Source organism: Boleophthalmus pectinirostris, unplaced genomic scaffold (genome assembly GCF_026225935.1).
Source record: "Boleophthalmus pectinirostris isolate CB_2022bp ecotype Guang Dong unplaced genomic scaffold, ASM2622593v1 HiC_scaffold_6, whole genome shotgun sequence".
Taxonomy (NCBI): Eukaryota; Metazoa; Chordata; class Actinopteri; order Gobiiformes; family Gobiidae; genus Boleophthalmus; species Boleophthalmus pectinirostris.
The window spans coordinates 13,250,121-13,274,401 of record NW_026571447.1 but is presented as its reverse complement, the minus strand read 5'-3'; the positions used below and the strand labels follow the sequence as shown (position 1 = coordinate 13,274,401).

Here is a 24,281-nt window from a genome sequence, read left to right as displayed (position 1 = left end):
AGTCAAAGAAAAACCTGGAAGACGAGCCTGTAGTTTCAGATGTGTAGTCTTTAGTCCCTGGTTTGACCCCAGTGTTGCTAAAAGGAGTACATGTAAGGTCAGGGAGCTCTTGGTGTGAGTTTGATTTAGTTGATGCTTTGCAAGGCCAAAGGGAGGATGGTGTTTTCACAAACCCAGCCCACAGGAGCAGACACTGTCCTCTGATGCAATAACCATGTATGTACAAATAATGTCTTCACTGGACAAAACAGGAGGGACTGTCCACAACTTAAAATCACCTCTTGGGCAATGGTACAAACACAAGAAAATGTCAACACTGAGAGATTTTAGGATCATAATATATTCCATTTGCCTGACCAGCCAGTCCAGAATCCAAAGGGGGCTGGAGTTGGACAATAGAGGGTGAAAATTCTCCATCCTAACCTAAGATGATCCAACCACAGTTGTTAATTTGTAGCACGTGTCTCTCAAATGCAGAAGACATCTCCAAAATTCTCATAGCATTCACAACAAAATATATAACTTCTTTTACCTGAGATAAGTAATATTTTGGTGCTTCGATTGTTGATGCTGCAAAAATCCATTCTATTTCTCAGCCCTTTATTTAGTTTTTTTCCCTCTTATTTATGTGTAAGCAATATGTGTTTTGATGCGAACAGACCATGCTTCTCTCTGATTGGTTAATCCATCTGTCAATCATGCGATGTGAAATCAGGGAGACAGGACACAACTCCAGATTCACATGTCTTTGTAAAGTTTCGTCAAAGCGCGTGATTCTGGCTGGTCATCTAATTTCCATACTTACACTGTACCCAAAAGTGGACCTGAGAGACATGAGTTTAAGCCGTCACCATGGAGACCTGTATCCCATAATCTGATAATGGAAAATGATGGTGCTCCTTTTCAAATGACTTGGTTTTGAGGTCAGTCTAAACTCTGCCTTATCCAGAATATTTATACAAAGAAGAGCTTGTCATTCGTCAAAGAGTATTTTTGCTATTATTGGAGAGATGTTAGTCATATGAGTTGTGTGGGAGAAAACGTGAATCCTACAAGTGCTTCTGGCTCCGTGTCTAGACCAAAATGCAGTTTGTCATGGGAAACTTCAGAAAGCGAACTTAAGAGCAGGTGATGGGTAAAGGACATGACAGTTTCTCAAGAACTAAAATAGCAATCTGAAGTCTTCAAGTGTAACTGTATAAAACTTGCTTGAGAGACTGTCTTCACTACATATTGAAAGTAAAATAATCTACCTGCATGCTGCACTTCCTCCGACCACCACAAATCATTCACGCACACACTTTCATACTAGGCAATGCAGGTCCAAGCGGGAATCGATCCTCAACCTCTAACCACATAGTATTATTAATAATTATTAAATACTGGCATTATCACACTTGCTCTAGTATAGTAGCATCACTTGCCTGTCTCTACAGGGGAAGAGAAGGCAAAGTAATAAAAAAAAACAAAAAAAAAAACAGGTAGCAACCTCCAAACAGAAAAGTTACATAGTGCACCTTTTTAAGTAGCCTGATTCATCAGTCAATTTCACTTCGTAGAAACTGTCTGACCTCGCAGTATTAGGATTCGCTATTTAGTCGTGACGTATGTAATGCGCCGCTTCCCCTTGATAAAATTCACCGAATATTGTCTTTGTTCCAGTTTTAAATCCTCGATCTCGGGAATCATTGCCAACACAGAGTGTATGGCTCTTCGCTGATTGGCTGGTGCCCGGTCTCGCACTTCCAGGGTTCTTGCGAACTATTTACTGTATTCCGATTTCTGACCTAATTGCTGGAATGAAATGAAATTGAGCGGAGGCACTAGGTGGCGCCAGCCTGGCTACCTTTTTAGTGCCATAGGAATGTAATAATATCTAAAACAGGGGTGTCCAAACGGTGCCACATATGCAAGCAAGTCTTTCAAATATATGCATTTTACGTAAGTTTGACAATAGCCTCATACTTTTATATTGATTTGGACCACAGAATTTAGGTCTGTATCACAATACAATGTTGTATTATTGAGATTACAGTGATAGAAATACTTGAATTGCAGTAAAAAGTACTGCACAGTTTTCCAGTTTTGACACCCCTGATCTAAAATGATGATATTGTCTTATTGCTTCACTTACATAGGCTATTCATTGTGTCCAAATTGTTAACAGCAGCCATTTCATGTTTTTCCCATAACGCTAAATATAAGTAAATTGACCCCAGAAACATACCATTCGATATACAGTAAAACCTTATGCAAACAGAGGACACATATTGATGCCAAGTGTGAACAAAACGACTGCAGCTGGACACTCGCATTATACAATTCCCCTCCTGAGAGAAAGTCGAGAGCTAAAGCTGTTCATGCTACTTCTCTTAAACCTATGCTTACCCTACTATTTAAAGGGCCTATATTACACAAAATTTACTCTTGTGAGTTTTATGTCATGTTAGAACATTGTTACCTCAAGAAAAACATACATGAAGATGTGTTTTGTTGGAGTAATCCTTTATTATTAGTTTGTCTACATCTCCAAAGCTCAAAATGCTCTCTTCCCCCATCTCATGTAGTAGTTTTCAATTGAACAACAATTTTTTACCATTAGTTCTTTATCAACTCCAGGGCTAAACTACACAAATTATTCTAGTGAAGGTGTGTGGAGTTCCTGTGTTAACACAGGACATCACAAGGTGGAACAGTGTTTTCTGTTTGGAAGAATAACGTACATGTACTGTATTTGAGTGTTAAATATGTGTGAATGAAAACAAAACTTCAAGTATGTTTCTGATGAGGAAAAAACATTATAATAAATAGCGTAAAATAGCATATAATATGGGTGTAATATGGGCCGTTTAAAAATCCAGTCAGAGAAGATCAAATCATTCACAGGTGGTCCGATAATGGAGCCGAGTCAGCAGAATCAGTCTGGACAGCTCTGCAATGGTCTTGGGTTTCCGAGGCCATGCACTCTGCAATCTGTGCTCCGGCCACAACTGCCAGCAATTATTTAGACCTCATCCTGAGTATATGGGCTTGTGGCTGCCGCAATATGGCACCTGACCTTGAGGTTAACGCCGACATAAAAATACATTTCCCAGCATCCCCTGACGAAAATATATTAGCGCTAACAGGTGGACGGTTGCGATCATTACCAAGTGTTAGCCGTTATAAGTACTGCGGACAAGCCACATTCTTACAAACAGCTGCAAATTATCAACCATGATACTGCCAGTTCAAAATACTATTGCCTGACCAGCCAGTCTCTTCTACATTCTGTTCAAATCATAGACTGTGTAAAGAAGTGGGCTAAGCCAGTGTGACATCACACTCAAATGAAGTTTGCAATGCCAACGGTTATAGGGGTGATTTTGGACACAGGCTCTAAATTATGAATAGGATTTCTGTAAAGGCCAAATAGCGAAATAAAAAGCCCAGGATCATGTAGAGCGGGTTAATACAAACACTCATCCATCCATTTTCATCCGCTATATCCGGGGCCGGGGCAATACAAACATTTTAAGACCAAAATGACAAGGCTCAGTGCAGCAGTTGTAGAGAGAGGGCCCACAATATTCCAGTGCAAGTCAATGGGAGCCAAGGTCAGAAAGAGCCAGAAGCGCCCGCATGTGAACTTCTTATTTGGATTGAGGTAGCTAGCGGGTTAGCTCTGTCCATTTATATATACAATCTATGGTTCAAATCCAGAAGGGAGCTAACCTCCATCCACGAGACGATCCAACCACAGCCACTAATGTGTCTCTCAAATGCGTAAGACATCTCCTCTCCAAGATATTTAACTTCTTTTACCTGAGATGAATAATAGTTTAGTGTTTTGATTGTTGATTCGGAAAAATCCATGCTGTTTCTCAGTCCTTTACATTCTTTGCCATGTTTGTTTTTGGCACAAAAGCCTCTCTTGATCGGTTAATCCCCCTGTCAATCAAGCCCTCTGTAATCAGGGAGACAGGACACAGCTCCATATCGACTTGTCTTTGTAAAGTTTCGTCACAGCGTGTGGTTCTGGCTGGTCAATTAAAAAACAGTATAGGCTCTGTATAGTGAAAAACCCATCAAATGTAGATGTGCCAATGAGCAGAAGATGTCAGAAGTCATTTCCAGTATATGCAGGCATTTTCCCCTTGTCAGGATGGTCTCCGTGGTAACATATAAACAGTGCCCTCGGGTCGTGTGGCCATAAAGCGGTTGGTGGGGAAGTTTCCTGCTCTTTTCACCAAGGCCACAACCTGTAGTTTTATGAGAGACAGAGTAGCTGTATTAATACAGTGTTTAGAAACGTAAAGAATTATGAACTTGGATAGTTAGTGCATACCAACGATATAGGGGTAATAAAAGTGGACATTTTCTGTACGTTATTTCATATTTTTCCTTCATTTATGGCTAGATTAATGGCCCATTTCGGAGCAGAACTTAATACCTATATATAGGACTTTCACAAGTTCAAATGGTTACATTATATATAGATTCAAACACATGCCAGATCTGTTCCATTTTCCCGAATATAGCTTATATTGTTTCAGGAAGGGCATCCATAATAAAACATGCCAAAATATATTATACAAATGGTTTACTGTGGGGAGTAGTGGTGGAAAATAGAGACACAGACAGACAATTTTTTTATGCTGTAGTTATGATGTACCATGTTTAAAATCTACTGCATTTTTATATAATCCTATCCTTAAAGCTTTATTTAGCATAGTACTGGCATTTGTGAAAGGACATCCATGTTGGAATATTATTTGAGTGACCACCAAGTTTACCTATATTTTAAGATAGTTCAAACATTTCAAGGCATAACAAATGCTCAGTATACTGTCTTTCAATAACTAACAGCTTTCCTTATATTCCAAGAGTTTCAGAATGATGAAACATTAGGACAGCAGTCAAGGCTATTAACAAATTAAAACAAAATAATATGTCTCTTGGAAAGGAAAAAAACAAACTTATTTATACTACAAAGTTGAAACTCAGATTCAATTAAAATGAAATAATGAATAATGCATCAGTAATATATATAGTGCTTTTCTGGACACTCAAAGCTCTGTAATAAGCTTTCATTAACTTCACATTCAGTGGTGGTCAGCTACTATTGTAGTCACAGCTGCCCTGACTGAATGGAAGCGAGGCTGTCAGTCTGCGCCATCAGCCCCTCCAACTACCATCCCAACACTCACGCACAGTTCACTTTCATACTAGACAATGTGGGTGAAGTGCCTTGCCACGGCTTTTGTGACTGGTGCCCCACTGTGGCACCTGATTTTCCCAGTGGTCTCCCATCCAAGTGCTAACCAGGCCCAGTTCTGCTTAACTTCTGAGATCTTACAGGATCAGGCTCTGACAAGCTGGTATGGCAACAGTTTATAGACTCATTTGTCTAATTTCAGCCCTGGATTTGCCTGTCTTTACTTAAAGTAGTCGGCAACTTGAGAAACTACCAGTCCATGACATCACAAGGTGGAACAGAGCATTTTGAGCTTTGGAGATGTAGAAAAACTAATATACCAAGATTACTCAGACATGTTTGAATGAAACAATACACAACTCTGGGAAAGTTTCTGAGGAGGCAACAACATTATAATGTGGCTAAAAGCTAACATGAATCAATTTTGTGTAATAAAGAAAAATGATACAGCAAATTATTCATAACAGTCCTAGTAGAGTAAACAACCATCTGCCTTTCAGTTTCCACTCCAAGTTTGCAGTTTAACACCTGTGCACATTCATTTCCTTCAATATCTTTAGCGCTTACAAAAATAGCTACAACCAGCTATACACAACACACACAATCACACATTATGGGCCAAACACCTCCACACATCCTCCACAACAGCCAGAAGAAAGAATAGTGTTTTATATTTAAACAAAGACCAGAGCGTGCAATGGGGAAGACAAGTGGCACCCTGACACAACATACACACACACACACACCGGCTGCAGGCGCTGAGGATCAAACAGGAAAATAAACATCTATCCGACGAGACGGGGACAATGCACGGGCAGCTGCACACACACATATGCTCTGTTTGGATATCTTTGTGGGGACTTCCTGCAGAGGATAATTACTCCTCACACTCTTCATACAAGCTCAGGATCTCAGTACGGTTCAGTTGATCATAATATTAAACATGACTTCATAGTTAAACAAATAGAAGAGGTTTCAAGGTTCCACTGAAGATACCACTTACGCTAACATTAAATCACAGCCTGCTGTAGTCCTAGTAAAACATGTAGTCTGTATAAAACACAAGGAAAAACTATAAATAAACGTAGGTGTAGTAGCGTGAATAGCTTAAAGATGCACAATGCAACTTCTTTCTGGTGTATGCTTGTCACTATGGAGATAGATATGTTTATTGCAATACTCAGGAACATTCCAAGCAAAGCAATAACATTTCCACGGAGATAAGCAGAACCCTGGTGGACTCACACCTTTAAACAACAAACAAAGGATGAAAGAGTCAAAAAAAAGTTTGGAAACTTTCTGAGAAATGCAAATACTACCATGGACCACTCCTGGAAGAATGGGGGATTACATTACATCAGCTCAGCTATAATATGTATAATATGTATAAATATACTGTAATATGCTACATCAGAATTACTTTACAATTATTGACTTCATTTTTTCCATTCACCCCATTCTTGTGACAAAAAATGTGACTACCATCCTACTGATACCATTTTCAACTCTTAACAGGAAGACTGCTAATACCATTGAAGTAAAGTAACCAACTTGGGTACAACACAATAATATATATGAAAATGGCTTACACAGATTTCATTCATATATCCCTTGTTACTGTGCACCAAACCCAGTGCATTCTTCTCCACATTGTGACTGCACGGACCGTTAACTCAAACATGATGTCATGGCTGTGGAAATCTAGGAATGATCAAATCGGTTTCCATTTAAGGACCGCTGCAGATACTCCAAAGTTCCCCTGACGATTCTGCTGACTGAGGCAAAGTGAGAGAGGAGGAGTGCATAGGAACAGATCTCTCCTGACCTAATTTTACAATCCCCAAGTCCACCTTCTTTTCCAGCCTGGAGGTTAGGTCACGTGTCCACAGCTGCTATAGTGGCTCATTCTGGTTTGGGGGTGGTGTCGACTGGTTACAAAGGTTGACTGTAGGCCTGTCACGATAATCACAATGGCTTAACGACACAATAATCATAACAACGTATCTAGCGATGCACCAATCTACATTTTTCAGTTACGACACTGCTTTGGTATCTGTCAGATCTGATATTAACCAATGAAAGTGTAAAGATTGAAAAAAGCATAAAAAACAAAACAAAAAAACACACAGTTAACTTACTACAAAATGTACCCAGTTGTGTTACTATTCCGGCAGATAACTACTGAACAGCTTTGTATGAAACAATATAAAGGTTCTAGACCAAAATCTGCCAGTAAATAGTCTTATAAAATCCAACACAAGGCCCTCGCAGGATATTGGCTGAACTTATATCATGGAATCAATACCTGATCCAGCTAATTTTCCTGGATTAGTGCCAATATTTGATACCAGCATTGGTGCATCGCTAGACTTATTGTTCAATATTTGAAAGCTTTTGGGGAGGGTCAGTATTTATTGTCTCTACTTTTTCTTTGCACTAAATTTGTGGTTATTTTTTGGCTATATGATGATATTTATGCCATAAAAGATTGATATTGTAAATTCTATGACTCATTACAAGAACTTAACAGTTTCATTCAGCTATTTTTTTTATTGCAGATGGTATTTTTTAACAATATTGCATACATAGAATAGTTGTATGGTTTTATGGTTTAAATCTGTTCTTGATTTGTTCTGTTTCAAAATTATCATTTATACTCACTTCAGCAATATTTTGCACTTTAAATTTTGTTATCGTGACAGGCCTATTGGCAGACTGGTTATTTTAATGGGGTTGTGGAGGTGAGGCATTCTTGCAGTCTAGAATGTGCCTCATATACAACAAACCCAGAGCTGGAAAGGTGTCCAAAGGTGTTCATAAATCAAGCTGACGTGAAGCAGACCCTCTCGCAATGTTTCCACCTATTTTTATGACTGTCTGTGTGTTATGCTGAATTTCAACCTTGCATGACACATTATATTGAACATTAGAAAATAAAAGAGTAGCTTGGATTTTTGTATCAACTACCACTTTGTATAATCAAGATAACAGTATCATTTATGGAATATGGTGCAGATTGACTAGGAACTAACTTTGTTTTAAGGTGCACTATGTAACCTTTTGGGTGGGGGTGATTCACCTGCTTTCACAGCTCAAAAATACCTAGAAAAACAGGCATTCTGACTGTGAGCGGGGTTGCCTCTGCATAGATACCTTGGTCTGGTTTGGTCTCCATGAAGATAGAAGAGTTTAATGCAATACTGTAAAAGATTCCTAACAAAACAATAACATGCCATGGAGATAAGCATTTGAAAGGTATACAATGCACCTTTAAAAGTAGGTGTTAACTACTTCTGCAACTTCTTGTAGCCATAAATATATTATGGTAAAGATAGACATGGTTGGCATTCGTAGCATTTGTAGATGCTCTAAACACCATCAGTCACACAAAGAAATGTTTACATGAGTGGCACATATTCTATTTATCTTCTAACCTTAGGGGCAAATGTAAAAAAATGTAGACACTCCAAGTTACGTTACAAGTTTTTGTATTATTAATTCATTCCTTAATCTGTGGTAGTAAACTACTTTTAGTCACAGCTGTCCTGGGATAGAGTGACAGAAGCGGGGCTGCCAATCTGCTCCATCAGCCCCAGAGCCTCCGCCTAGGCAATGTTACTGAAGTGTCTTGCCTAAGGACACAACAAAAGTGACTGCTGTCCCTCTGAGATGATGGTAAAACAAAAAACAATTTTTTTACAAAGGAGTTATTAATCTGAGAAATCCTATATCTCCTCAAGATTAGTGCAAATTGTATAAGAGTCCTTGAGTTCATCGCAGTCCTGAGAAGTACCATGTTCTCATTTGGGATTAAGGACCAAGGCTTGTCCAGATAAAAGCATGTACTCAGAGCCATAAATTATTCTGGGTAGTATTTTCAAAGGAGGGAAAGCCTTTATTGTAAAAGGCTATATCATAAAACACTACACACAGGAGGTATGGCCTTGACTTGAAAGGGAAATGGGAAGAAAAACACTGCAGCCTACACACACACACGCTATAAATTTACATATAGGTCTTTTTTATCTTTAACTGATACCTGTCTTGAAAGAATGATGTAACACCGCCACAAATGAACACTAATCTCAAACATAGTAGGTTTTGAGTTACCATTTTAAGAAGTACTGCGTGTGTGCTCCTCTTAACTCAAAAAGATATTAAACCAGTATGAAAAATACATTTGAAGCTATAGGACAAATACACAAAATTATATATAAATGAATTGGTTTACCAGTAATAGCATTTGAAATAAGAATATTAAAGTGATATAAGTGATGTGTGCAATAATATTTAATGCATTTTGTACTTACAGTTTGGCCTCTGGCTTGGTCTGTTGTAATGGACCACCCAGTATACGTAGAGACCAGTTAGTGTGGAACTCCTATAACACCAAACCTATAAAAAACACAAGAAAAAATATTGTAGACTTGTTCCTTGTGATAAAATATTAGGACCACTGCCATAGCAATACAAAATTCCCTCAAAGACCTCAAGATGGCGACCATAACAGGAAAACAAATCATGTGACTGAAATCCTGCAAAATGTACTTTAATCATTTTAAACCAAGCAAATTCTAAATAAATATTACACTTCCAAGAAAACAAAAACAATCATATGTAGGGCTACTGAAACAAAATATAGGCTATTTCAATAATTTTTCACTAAGCAAATTAAAATAGCTTTCATTCTTTCAAAAAAATTCCTGCTAGTAATAATAGTAGTGGTATTAGTCATAGTAACCAACCACAAATAACTACTCCAAACCCCTGATTAGATCTTTTCAACAGATCCTTTTACACTGCATCCAAATACCTTTATCTCTATTTCCTTCAAGCCACAAGGAGATCCGCAAGTTCTCCAGTACTACAGTTTCTATAGTTTCTTGACTTTGCCAGAAGAGCCCTGCAATCCGTCAAAGCCTTATCTCCCTGTGTCACCCAATGGGATCTCTTTATCATGCACCCATGCAAAACACCATTCGTCATCCCCGTCTAATTCATTACGTGTGATAAAATGCAAACAAGTCCCTATACTCTGTTGTTAAATGGACTGGCCTGAAGAAAACAGGTGCTCAGGTAAACACTGATATCGCTGGTTGAATTATGTTGCGGATGCTTCTATCTCTCTCAATCTATTAACCAGATTGCTAGCCTGACCCCGTTTTGCGTGACTATCCCCCGCCTCTAAAGGTTTCGTGTTTAGGTGAAGAAGAAGAAAAAAAGAGAGGTGAAAATAAACAGATTCCGGTACTTAAAGCTCCACACCGGTGCATTGATCAAATACAGTGTACATTAAGGTCACGCAGGGTATAAATTTAACAGCTATATGCGGTGCTGTGTAGGGTCACGGGGCAGTAAAGTGTGGAAAAATGCATGTGCTTACCATAGAAAGATTTATATAGATTTCCATTACGGTCTATTGCCGTTTCGTTCTTTTTGGTACAGTGTTCATGGGTGGTTTGTGAACTAGCCAATTCACTTCTGCGCACAAAATAATATATTCGATTCATACATTTTCACTTATTCTAGGTAATAATTTGGGCATGTGTTCTACATATTATAAGTAAGTGCCAAGAATGCAGACAATGTATATCTTATGACTACATTATAAACACTAGAAATGCAAACAAGTATACCAACAAGAGCCATGAAGAGCCTTGCCCAAGACTACAACAGCAGTAAATAGGCAGTGAAAATAGAGATTGATCACTTGACTTTCCAATCAGAACAGTTCTACCAACAAAACCAGATGTACTGATATTTCTATTGGGAAACTAGTTACCTATTTACATTCTCAGCAAAAAGCCTGATTTTGATGGCCTGATTCATCTGCCGGTTTCACGTCGTGGAACATGGCATTAGGATTTGTTCTCTCGATGGTACTTTTTTATTTAACCAATTGCTGCTATTTGGTCGTGACGTAAATAATGCATCAAATCCTGTAGGATTCAACAAACATTCTCTCTGTTCAGGTTTAAAGCTTGATCTCAGGAATCGTTGCCAGCACAGAATGTATGGCTTCGTCTACATCCATCTCAACCGCTTTGTTTACAGTTGTGCTGTACCACAAAAGGGACCCAGACAGGCGCATGAGTTTGACGTTAGGGCTTCACAGCTCTTCGCTGATTGGCCGGTAAACAGTCTACAGCTTCCGGGGTTCTTGCAAACCGTCTAGTGTATTCCGATTCCTGACCTAGTCGCTGGAGAGAAATTAAATTGAGCGGAGGCATAGGTGACACCAGCTTGGCTATGATTTTGCTAGCTCTGTTAATTAATCCATGTACACAAAAGACCAAACAATCATATTTTTTTTTTTTTCGAATGGGGGTTGTGAGGTTACATGTTGTCAACAATTATAGTTTTTTTTCATGACCAATGCGGATGCCGATTATTTAGAATCCAGGGCAACAGATAGCTGATAAGCTTTGCCAATATTTTTGAGTCAATATATAGGGACGATTATGATTTTCTCCCCCAAATTATGTAATTTCAATTTACTACAAACTCACCCACAGGCCTTATTTGTCATTGCTGTGGTCCAAAGTAAGAAAACTATCTGATGAAGGCTTTTTTTGCCGAAACATTATTTTGAAAATACAAGAGCTTTTGGACATCGGCCCTCTGAATGTGCTATGCATTTTTTCACTTTTGTCTTTTTTTTACCATTAACCTATAAGAGCAGTGTAGTTTTAGGCAGTAGGACACCCAAAACAAAATGTGCTGGAGATTTAAGGCCGATAGTGAATATGCTGAAAGGACTAAATCGGCCAACAGATATATCCATCTCTCTCTAGTTACACGGTTATTTGCATACAGTTAATCCCAGAAAACCAAATGAACATAGAATTGGCATTACTTGTTAGTATTTGAAAACTCAAACTGCAGGTTCATATTTTTGATTGAATGGCCCACATAAAGCCATAGAATATATTGTAAATTGGCCCATGCAAAAACCCACTGTAACCACATTGCCACAAGATGAAGGCTTCAATCCACCACACAGAAAAAAACACCAACTTTTTGACAAATCACCGTAAGTTCGACACTAGCATCATCTCCCAGCAGTTTCCTTCTCAAGCAATCACCAAAAGCTTAGACATTTTCCACTTACTCGATCCGTGTGATGGGATGAGGGATGGGGTTTTTCAAAGGGGGGGTCGAATACCACCACAGTGAAATCATAGAGCCTGTGTCATTGGCCCCTAGTCTGTGTTTGGCTCACCGTCTGGCCCCCATTTCAGCCATTGATCTCATTTCCATTGCCAGCATTGGATGTGGTTGCGTTTGAAGCTCACTGTTTGGGCCCATTAAAGAAACAAGGGAATTGCTAACGTATGCCGGGTTTAGATGGGGGAAACTGTTAAAGGGTGTTTACCAGATTTCTGAAAGGAATACAGTAAACATTGTATAGAAGTAGTGATTTCTTTCTAACACATGGCATTTACAAGTGTCTAATGGTGGCCTATTAGTGCAAATCTGGTTTTCACGCATTTTGGTTCATTTAAATTTTATGATGGGCTGGGTGGGATTTTTCTTAGCTAATGCTTTTGTGGTGAGAATAATGGTTTAATAGGCTGATAGAAAAGCCACAAAGTTATATTCCAAGCTGATTTTAATAATTTATTTAAAATAGAACATTTTGTAATACCATTTGCTTTTATGGTAAAATGTGTTAAGATATTTATTTGGCTCGAGGGTGGATGGCTAACAGTAAAATTTGACTGGTTTCAAAGATTATGCTATGTTCTGATCTATGTGTTAGGTATTATGTGTTATATGTGTGTGTAATGTTATAGGTTTCCTCATTTTATAGTGTTATATGTTTCCTCTTTTTTTTTTTTTTTTTTTTTTTTTCTTCATTCACATGTTTAAAACACAAACTATGCATATTTTAGGGTTTGAGAGTGATGTCATGTGGTAATACAGGAAGTGCAGTACACAGCTGACTTATTCTGACTCTGAAAAACAGATACAAGTCCTTTAAAATTAATATAATTTATATAATTCTGATTGCTCTCTATATATTTTGAGAATCCTGAAATTGGATTATGATTGACATATCCTAATGAAGCCTACATGCAATTGATAATTTGACGTATGCTGATGGTGTTCGACATGTATTTCTATTGGTGGAATATTCAACAGTTACCATGATGACACACTGGACACAATAGCAAAAATGTACAAAAATGTTTGAAGTCTGAAAATGCAAGATAAAAATACAAAGCACATTTTCAGGAGTCTGAGATCAATATGAGTGTTAATGGTCCTGTTTAGGAGTTCGATTTTCAACTAAAAAGACGAGAGTAATTAACTGAAAACTAGCTAATGCTAGTTAACTTGTGACTGTAATTTTACATGTGAGGTACTTGATTAACAGCACAAATCATCTCACCTGTTGTAGTTCCAACCAAGTCAGCGCTTTGTGATCAGACTGTGCTAAAATAAAGCTCAGATTAAGTCTAACTTAAGTAACAGAGCTTCAGAGAGAGCAGTGCATTCAGTTAACTTCACACTCCCAGGGAATGGTCGGACATGAGCTGTAAAGTATCAGTTGGGGACAATGGGAGGTGTTCTAGTTCCACTTAGCTAAGACAGTGAATGACTTTGTCTGACAAGTATGTGTGGCTTTGTATGGAGTGGACCACAATAAAATGCTCTAATATTGAAGTGGTATGATTTCATCCACTTTCAAAAGATGGCACATTTGTGATCATAGTACGTTTTATTTTTCTGTAAGCCAATGCCTCTGTGGTCTTCTCCAAAGTGGCTCTTTTGTTTTTGCCTAAGCCCTGCAGTGACGGCCTGGTGACAGACACAGGCCATGATGGCTCCCCTTAACCACGACTCTCTCTTCATCTTTTCATTCTCAATTGCAAGTTATACCAATGATGTTCAGTTCCTTTCTTTTGAGTTTTTCTTACTTGTATTGTAAATCTGTAGCGTCTGCTGTACTTCTATTGTTGTCTAACCAAAGTCACTTTCTACCATTTAAGGCGCCGTATTTTGGCACGCCACTAGCACGTTGCCATGGAGATAGATGATTTTATGCCTTTGGAACATTCTATGCAAAGTAATCATAATAGAGACCAATATATGCTGTTTGTTTTTTTCATGGCCGTTGCTGATACCCATATTTATCATCCAGAGAAACTGCTGGTCGATAAACTCTGGCAATAATTTTGGTGTGATATGTACGCCAGATTTAGATTATTTTACTCAAATTCTGAACTTTAAATTAATTACTGCCTTAATTACATAATATTTTACTAGAAACTGATAAGAAAGCAGTGTAGTCATGTTCTGTTATGTTATCTCTTTGCACTAAGGTGTTCAAATAAAGCTTTATGTGTATGCTTTTGACAGCAGGTCAAAACAAGACATCGACCTCTGCTGGACATAAGGCAGATAGCCAATACACTAAAAAGGGCATATATTGATATATTGACCAACCAATATAACGGTCTATCTCTAAACATCTATATAGAAATAGGCAGGTGGTATGTCCTCCACCAAGCAGCAAGTCAGATCTGTGGAGAGGCAAGTTCATTGATAGTAAGGCTGCATGTTTTTAAAGGTCTTTCAATACTATAAAAACACAAATAATAAAATAAATATTTGGGCTCCTTTTCCCCACCAGTGTCCACTTATAATCTATATTCTATGCAAAGTAACATCTCCATAGAAACAGGCAGATGTTATGCCCACTATTAGGGCTGGGTATCATTACAAAGTTACTGATACGATACATACCTCGATACGTAGGATATGATACGATACACATCTTGATATAGTACACTTCTGATTCAATATGATATATTTCAAATCGATTCGATACGGTTCAATAAAAATAATGGCTAAATAATGAATATGATACTAAAAGACTTTGTTAAACTGCCTCTTGTGCAAAGTTCATATGAAACCCATTTTACTCATCAAAACAGTGAAAATGTCAAATGTGTTGCATAAACAAGTTTCCTTCAACTACACAAGCAACAAAACTGTAGCACTGTAACAAAATAATTGAGTAAAATACCAAAAATACTCTTGGAAATATATCAATACAGCAGCCCACGATATTGATACTGTATCATCACATTAGGCAATACAATATATTGATATTTCAATATTTTTGCACACCCCTATCCCCTATGAATCTGCAGGTCAGATCTGTGGAGAGGCAAGTCCCCTGGTTGTAAGGATGCATGTTTTAAAGGTCTTTCAGTATTTAAAAAAACCTACAAAAACTAAAATAACTTCCTATTGCAAATCACCAGTGTCCACTTATAGATCTTGTGCTGTACTTTTATAGCTTTTATAACCAAGGACACTTTCTACCATTTAAGGCTCCTTGCAGCACAGCAGAAATGGGCTGGGGCTGGATCCAGTGAAGGTGAAGAAAAGCCCCTCTCCTAGGACCTTACTCAAGAACAGATGAATAAATGAACCAGTCATGCCAAGTGTGCTCTTGTCAGTCTGTTTGGTTGGGCTGTTGAATAGAGTTGGATGTGCGTACTTGGAGGCTGACATAAATCTTACACTTCGGTACATGCAGCGGGCCTGGCTTGTCTCAGCCTGTCTCTCTCTCCTCGCGTACTTTTGTCTCTGCCACTCGACTGTGAATGGAGGAGAGAAAGTGTTGGTAAATACCGGAGGTATGAAGGATTAGAAAGAGTCAGTGAAGTCAGTGCCAATTTCAAACTTGATTATACAAAGGAATAGACTTAATAACGATTCCGGTGTCTTCATGGAGATCATACCAGACCAAGTTACAGGTTAGATTTGTGGAGAGGCAACATTGCTCACAGTCAATATTCCTGTTTTTCTAAGTATTTTTAAGCTTTAAACCCCTATGTAATTTCATTAATGTATGATAGTGATGTTTAATTCACACTGTGGAACATTCCAGCCAGAGTAATGACATATTCAGAGAAACAAGCAGGTGACAAACCCTCCACCAGAACAGTTACACAATGTACCTTTTATATTATTATGCGGTCTAATCCCTCAGTCGTCATCCCATAGTGGTCGATTGGTGTATACTAGTCTACGGTCTTATACTTGTTCTAAAATAGATCCAAATCAACTTTATTAGTAGCAAAACTAGCTCGTTTCGATACTAGTTTTAATATCGATTAGTATCTGATTTAGATACTCCAATAATTTTCATTTTCAGTTGCAGGAATTGTTATATTTTCAGAACTTCCAATTGCCTGTGAACATTTGCATATTGTTCTTTTATTTATGATTTTACTATAGAGAGTAATAGTAGTAGTAGTAACAATAGTAGCAACTGGCAAGACTTGACATTCAAGTTTAAGTTCCTTATGTTTCTATTTTCAGCCAAGTATTACTACAAATTAATCTATTAAAGGTTAGATCCTATTAATAATGATTCTAAACAAACATATCTGCTTCTTAGAATGTTAAAAGTAAAGACCAGTGTTGACTTGTATAGAGCTCCTCCTGCTCACAGCTACACAACAGATGAGATAATCGAATAAGAAGGGTTTATGATGTGCCACAAATCACTCTCCATCAATTTACTTCCTGGAATGTATTTTGCAACACTGTGAACATGAAGAAACAACCACAAACCAGCGCTAAAAACATAAGGGTTCCTCATTCAGAAGTTTTAAAAAATAGTGCTTTTTTATGCGGAACACCAGAAACTAAAATTAACAAAAGAATTAACATGACTAAAAAACTGTGCATGGGAGAGGTTCTATGTCCATGTAAACTATTGTGAGCTCTGTTAGAATGCTGTTACCTCATCAAAAGAATATCCGAACTTGTGTTTTGTTTCATTCACTCATGAATAGATAATCCTTTATTATTAATCTGTCTGCTCTGTTCCACCTTATGATGTCAGGTAGTGGTAGTTTTTGTGTTAACAGCTACCCCTTACCATTATTAGCAGAGATTGGCAATTCCAGGGCCAAAATCATCCAAATGATTCTAGTGAAGGTGTATGGAGTTTAAAAGTACAGTGGAGCACTTCCTGCATTACCACATGACATCACAGGTTGAAAAAGAGTCTTTTCTGTTTAAGAGAAAAACTCAGGATTTGTATTAAACATGTATGAATGAAACAAAGCACATCTCCATATATGTTTTTTGATGCGGAAAAACATTATAACATGGCGTAATATGGGCCATTTAATGGCAAAATATCATATTATTTATATATTGAGATTTTAATTTTTTTTTTGTGTCAATGCCATCTTTCCATTGAATTTTACCATTTTTTTCCTACACCCTGCATCGCACCAGAATTTCTCACAGTAAGACAGCAATTCTTCAAAATCCTTCACTGCTAACTTGAGAAGGGTGCTTTTGAATGAAATGCCCTCAAAGTGAGCTCTGACACCTTACCATCCACCCACACTCTCTCTCATGACTCCATTTCCTCTGCCATGATGTCACAGGCTGGCTTCATTCGTTGCAGATGTGGGAACCGGGCTTGTTAAGAGTTTGGGAAGCAGTCCACAGTAAAGCTCTTGGCACTAGGGCAAGAAAACAAGAAGGCACAATAGCAGGCACCTACACAAGGGTCTGGAACAGGAGGAGGTGTGGAGAGCAGAGGGAGCTGTGGTGCTCACTGTTTACATGGAGCGGTTGGTTTAAGAGGAAAGAAGCTGTCTACCATGTCAGCTTGGGTTTGTGGTTCAGGCTAAAGAGCATTTACCCTCTGACTGGAACATCTTAAAGGGTTGATATTAACTATTTTCTGATCTATGTTATAATGTTTCCTCATCACAAACATACCTGGAGTTGTGTCTTGTTTCATTCACATGTTTAACACACAAATCCCTCATGTTTAGGCTGTGTTGGTCTCTCAAACAGAAGAGACCCTGTTCCACCTTGTGATGTCATGTGGTAGTACAGCTCCACTGTGTTTTTAAATGCCACCTACCTTCACTAGATTCATTTGGATGATTTCAGCCCTGCAATCGCCCATTTCTACTGAACAAAAGGTAAAAGGCGTTAACTTAAAACTACCGCTTCATGACATCACATGGTGGAAGAGCTTTGGAAAATAATGCAAGATTACTCAAATATGTGTGAATGAAACAAAACACCACACCACGTATGTTTTAGATGAGGTAACTCTCAAGAGTACATTTTGCACAATATTTAAGTTAAATTTAGATCTGGGCACACCACTTGAATATTTCCATGGGTATAGATGAGTTTTATGACATTCTCTCAAACATTTTAAGTAACTTAATAACATCTCCATAGAGACAGGCAGAAGGTATGCCCTCCACTAAGTTACAAGTCACATCTGTGGAGAGGCAAGCCTGCTGTACTAGCGGTGCATGTTTTTAAAGGTTTTTCAGTACTATAAAAAACACAAATAATAAAATTAAAGTTTATTTTTGGCTGAAAATGGGGCTTTAACATAATGATGAAAACATGCTGTGCTAAATGTACTGTGGTCATTTGATAAAAATGGATTTGAGCTTGAAGGAGGCTAAATTGCTATAGCTGATGACTGGCTCAGAGAAGTTGTCTCAGAATATCCCTAAAACTGGTCTTTAAAATAGGCAGATTTGTTGAGTGGTACTACAGCTAGTATAGTATCTTTAAAATTTTAAAATATTTGGTGGAGGTTTATATGTGGTTTTAAAGCAGAATTATGATGCAAAATTGACTTTTCAGAGCTTAACCACACTCTCGAAGTTGCATTTGGAGTGATTTTTGCATGTTTGTGCAGTCTTTAATCACTTATTTTAAAGACGCCATATTGCCGATCAACCCCATTTTCACTGTCACTGGCATACGCCCACTGCTCTGAACTTACTTTGTTCGCAAGTTTTAATTTCTTAATTAATGATACATGTAGGATTTGTCAGCGTTGCATAGTCATTTTGCTACAAATGAAAAGAAAATCTGTACTTGCTAGTGTGATCTACAGCTGTCTATCGGAGGGGTCAACAGCTACACTGCTCATTATTGTGATGACGTTTATGGTGACATTAGCTCCCACTGGGTGCTGCAGTCTTCTAACGCAAAAGTTAGGAGACTACCTTCTTTTATTACGTCATTTTTTATGAATATTACGATTTAAAATATGTAACTTACAACATAATGATCCAAGGGTGTCGTAGACTATATAGCAGGCTCAAGCACAATATGTCTTTTTTAAAATAGTAACTGGTTGAAAATACCCTGACAAAACCAACACTACAACACCATACAAACACTGTGTAAGGATGTATGTTATTGCAAATTGTAAAAGTTGCATACAAGCAGTAGCAAGCTTACATGATCATCCCAGGCATTTAGAGTATAGGCCCTGTTGAAATATGGCTGCTGCCGCGTGTTCCTGTGTATCTGGAGTTTCGTGTTTTGAAAGGTGACGTTTTGGGCGCAGGGCAGAGTGTTTGAGGCCTGCTGTGTGTCACCGCGGGGTTAAAGACTACATGCCACACACTCCTAAATATTACCCAATTAAACAGGGAGGAAGTACATCCGCAGGGAAGGATGTAGACTCCACTGGTCTGGCAGAAAGAAAAACACTAGCTGGGTTCCATGTAGGTGGTTAATTACTGGCGAAGAGTTGACGTAGTAGTGGAGTGGAGTGAAGTGGAGTTAGTGCTTACACAAATGTATCGATAGTTACTCAGAATTATGTAAATGTTAAGTGGATGATTTCACTTCTGAGTTAAAAAAAATAAGATTCCGCTGTTTTCTGATCAATGTTATAATGTAGTTTCCTCATTACAAGCATACCTAGAGTTGTGTTTTGTTGCATTCACACATGTTTAACACACAAATCCTGCATATTTAGGCTGAGTTCTTCTCTCAAACACTCTGCTCCACCTTGTGATGTCATGTGGTGATGATGGTTTTTTTTGTTTTTTGATGATGATGATAGGTATCAATAGGTATGAATACTAATGTGTACATGGGCCGGTGTGTGTGTGTGTGTGTGTGCGCATGTGCGTGCGCGTGTGTGCGAACATTGACGTGTATTGGATTGTGTGTCTGTATTGTGTAGGTGTGTATACCAAAAGAATTAAGCAGATATTCTTTTTAAGTAGATATTCTTTTCTGCACTCATAAAAGATGAGTTTTGTGTTGTTTTCTAAAAATAGTTCTGCTGTCTTGTATCCTGTTTTATATGTTAATAGGGTTAAGCAAAATAAGTGTTAAAACTTCAGCCTAAAGCCCTTCGGTCATTAGAATAACTTTAGTGATATGCATAATTTCTGTGTAAGATTACTGTTATATGATTCATGATTATGTTAACTGACCGAAGAAAAAATAAATTAACTAAACTATGATGATGATTCAAACATACTATAGAGTAATAGAGGGCATAGCACTTGTACTTTATACAGGAAGTGCTCCACTGTGTGTTTAAACACCATATACCTTCACTAGAATCACTTGGATAATTTCATGAATGTCCGATCTCTACTGAACAAAAGGTAAAAGCTAATAAGAGGTTACTTAAATATGTGTGAATGAAACAAAACACAACTCCAGGTATGTTTTTGATGAGGTAACAATATTCTAACATGGCTTAAAGCTCACAAGAGTCAGTTTTGTGTAATATAGGACCTTCAGGCCATATAAAAATTCCGACTACAGTAGTAATATTAGCTCTGATGATTTTTCACTTTGTTCTGCTTGCCATGCACAACAGCCTGGTGGTTTCTCAGTTTTGTGGTTTGCTGCTTGATTAAAGGACACTATTAAAGACGATGATCTCTTTCCTCTCACATGAAGACTACGGAGCTGCCCTAATCTTTCTTTTTATCCTGGCGAATTAAGATGAAATTACACACCTCCTTAACCCGAGAATGTATTTTTCCCCTCACATTCTTGCACTTCTGTTAACTATAGGCTATCCTATGATTTAGCCATTAACCACAGCCCACCATACCCATTGATTATATGAATTCACATTACACCATTACCACTTGTAGAAAACCACCGCAATTTGTCCATAAAATTTCAGCTGGTCTGTCTCCCCAGTCCCCCTCATACTTTTCTGTTTGTTATGACTAGTTTAATTGACGCTTTGCTGACTAAATACCCACGTGTCACTCTTATTTATGGCTATCTGCAGTGGTACTCCCTTTGTGGAATGGAACAATTTAGTCAGAAATTCATCTTTTTAACCCAAAACCAAGAGAAAAAGTAGAGCTTGCATATTTTTATTCAGAGAGGGGGTATTACACTATGGGGTAGAGATCGACTGATATGTTTTGTTTTATTTCATGGGTGATGCTGATACCAATTATTTAGAATCTTAGAGAAACCAATGATGGATGAGCTCTGTCAATATTTTTGGATCAATATGTAGGGCAGGTTTTGAGTTTTTCCTTCATATTATGTTATTTTCATTTGCTGAAAACTCACCCACAGCCCCTGTTTTACCACAAAACTGTAAAAGATATGTGTAGTCATGTTTTCTGCAGTTATCGCTTTGTATTAAAGTGTTACATGAAGCTTTGTGTGCAGTTTTTAGGCAGCTGGTCGACCAAAACAAAATATTAGCCTCTGCTGGAGATTTAAGGCATAGTTGATACACTAAAAAGTAAAAATGTTAGATTAGATGTTATTAATTACATTCTCCAAAAGCAACATATTAACATCATTCATTTCCATTTCATTTCTGACATTCTGAGTCTCCCCTCCCTTTGCTCGCTGTGTTAAGTCACTCCCCCTTCAGAGCGCTATCACAACACAATCAACTTGCATTTTGCTAGTGAAAATACGGCAGATCACATTAGGTTTGTGAAGTTGTAGAGTATTGTTGATACTTTGGATAGGATCCTGCTACTAAGGGTAAGGAAGGTTCAAATAGGGATTGGAAAAGATTGCTAAATTACTCAAACATGTATGGACAATAACTAAATCCTCTTCAGGCTTGTTTTTGATGAGGGAACAATGTTATAAAATGGCACAAAGCTCCAAAAATCCGATTTTGCGTAAGACCCTCTCTTTAATCAAGTTAGCCAAGGTTGTTCCAGGAATTGGGAATAAGCTTATCTAGTATAAATCAAGCAGGACCAGGTTTAATAGAACACTTAGTAACTAGCATACCAATAGCATCATATGTACATGGTGATTCACTGGCACATGCAGGTACCTTAAGGCCATGGCAGAGCTGTGGTCTGAGTCACTGGAGTGAACGCAGAAGACATGATGACGCAGCATGAATCTCCACGACTGCACATAAACTGTGGTATGATATAGTACAAGTCTGGCTATCTTAATTTTCAGACAATGTACTGTACATTTGGTGGGCTATATTGGTAAAGTATAGAAGTATAAAAGTATAGTCATGTCTGTACAAATATTAGCAGTTAACTATATGAATAAATACTTCTGTAAGATTTTACAAAAAGAAGCTCCAATATTTTGTTTATTTTTCCAAAATGCCTGGTGGCTTTTTTTGTATTATAACCTGTACAAGCAAGAAAAGTACAAGAGATGCTTTGATCCAGCTTTTTCAGTTCCAATGCCAATTTCAATACTGTAGCTTTAAGTATCTCCCAAAGGAACATTTATTTATTTTACACAAAAATAAAATATGACAGAACTGAGAGAAATGTGTTATGTAACTGTTATTTATCTCACAAGTAACTCCAGAAAAAGCTTTGTATAAAGGAAAATTCAAACATTATGATACTTTTTACTTTTTGGGCTGACCATGACCAGTAAATATTACAGTCTTATTACAATTTATATGTTCAACCAGAATATTAGCTGATATCAGATATATCAAATTTTTCAGTATCAGCACTGACATCTGATGTACCAGTACCAGTAGGATTGGTGCATTAAGTCACTATTAGTCTGTCAGTAATAACCCTAAAGCATGCTATAAAACTTTAGTCAGTAGTTAGTGTTGAAAAAGAGTCATAAGTCATAAGTTCACTCTCTGCACCTCAAATCTTATCGTACTACAAAAAAAATTGAGAAAAGTTAGCAACAATATAAAGAATGAAAGAAATGTACAAAACTGATAAGAATTGAGCCCCAGAAATGCGTTGACTGTTATGTAGTAGTAATTGCTGTGACAGGCCTAATCTCTTAATAACACCAATGTGATTCAATTTGAACCAATCATAATTAATCTTAATAACAAAGAAAGAATGGCATGATAACAGATGAGGGATATGCCTTCTGAATTGATGTGTCTACTGTGGATTGAAGGGATATAGACCTATTTAAAAGGTCCTGTATAATGCAAAATTGTCTTTTGTGAACTTTAAGCCATGTTTGAATGTTGTTAACTTGTCAAAAACATACCTGGATTTGTGTTTAGTTTCATTCACACATGTTTGAGTAACCTTTTATTATTGGTCAGTCTAAATCTGCAAAGCTCAAAATGCTCTCTTGTCATGAAAAGGTAGTTTTCAAGTTAACAGTTACCTTTTGCCTTTTGCTTAGAGATTGGAAATTCCAAGTCTGAAATCATTCAGATGATTCTAGTGAAGGTGTATGGAGTTGGACCAGAGCCTAGATATGCAGTATGTGTGTGTTAAATATGTGTGAATGATACAAAACACTACTCCAGGTATGTTTTGATGGGGAAACAGCATAATAACATACATCTGAAAATAGCGTAATATGGGCTCTTTAACAGCCTGTTCATTTATAACCACTCTAATAAAACTTTGATGGTTTGTGATTTGGTGGCACTCACACACACTTGCAAAAAGACACAAACGTAGATCTACGAGATCTACGACCTCCTCCTTTACCACAGATCTCAAAGTAGTAGCATTGTTTGTACCAGAGTAAGTGTAATGGATTGAGTAGACCTGCTGGGGTAAGTGAAGTCTTGCTATTCTCTTCTATAAACTGCAATTACCCTGTATTAAACCAGTAAGTGTGTGTTTATAAGACAGATGCAATTGGAAGCTTACAAGATGGCATTTCCTTTGAAAGCAGCCCTGGCTTTGAGAGCTGCAGGTAAGTGCTGGGTATGGACCTGTAATTGTATCCCTAAAAGAATGTAATGACCCCATTAGCAGACAGCCACTTACTTATTGCACTATTAAACTCCTGCTATAACTCTGTGTCCACTCCAGCTAAACAATATTCTGGGATAACA

General features: G+C 37.7%; 1 protein-coding gene across 1 annotated transcript in view; it reads right to left on the bottom strand.

Moving 5' to 3' along the window:
• fhl3a (four and a half LIM domains 3a) overlaps positions 1-24,281 on the bottom strand; it is a 66,119-nt gene that overhangs the window by 34,065 nt on the left and 7,773 nt on the right. Inside the window, exon 2 of the mRNA XM_020940307.2 lies at positions 9,508-9,592. The gene's annotated coding sequence lies outside the window, so the exon portion shown is untranslated. The remainder of the gene's footprint in view (positions 1-9,507; positions 9,593-24,281) is intronic.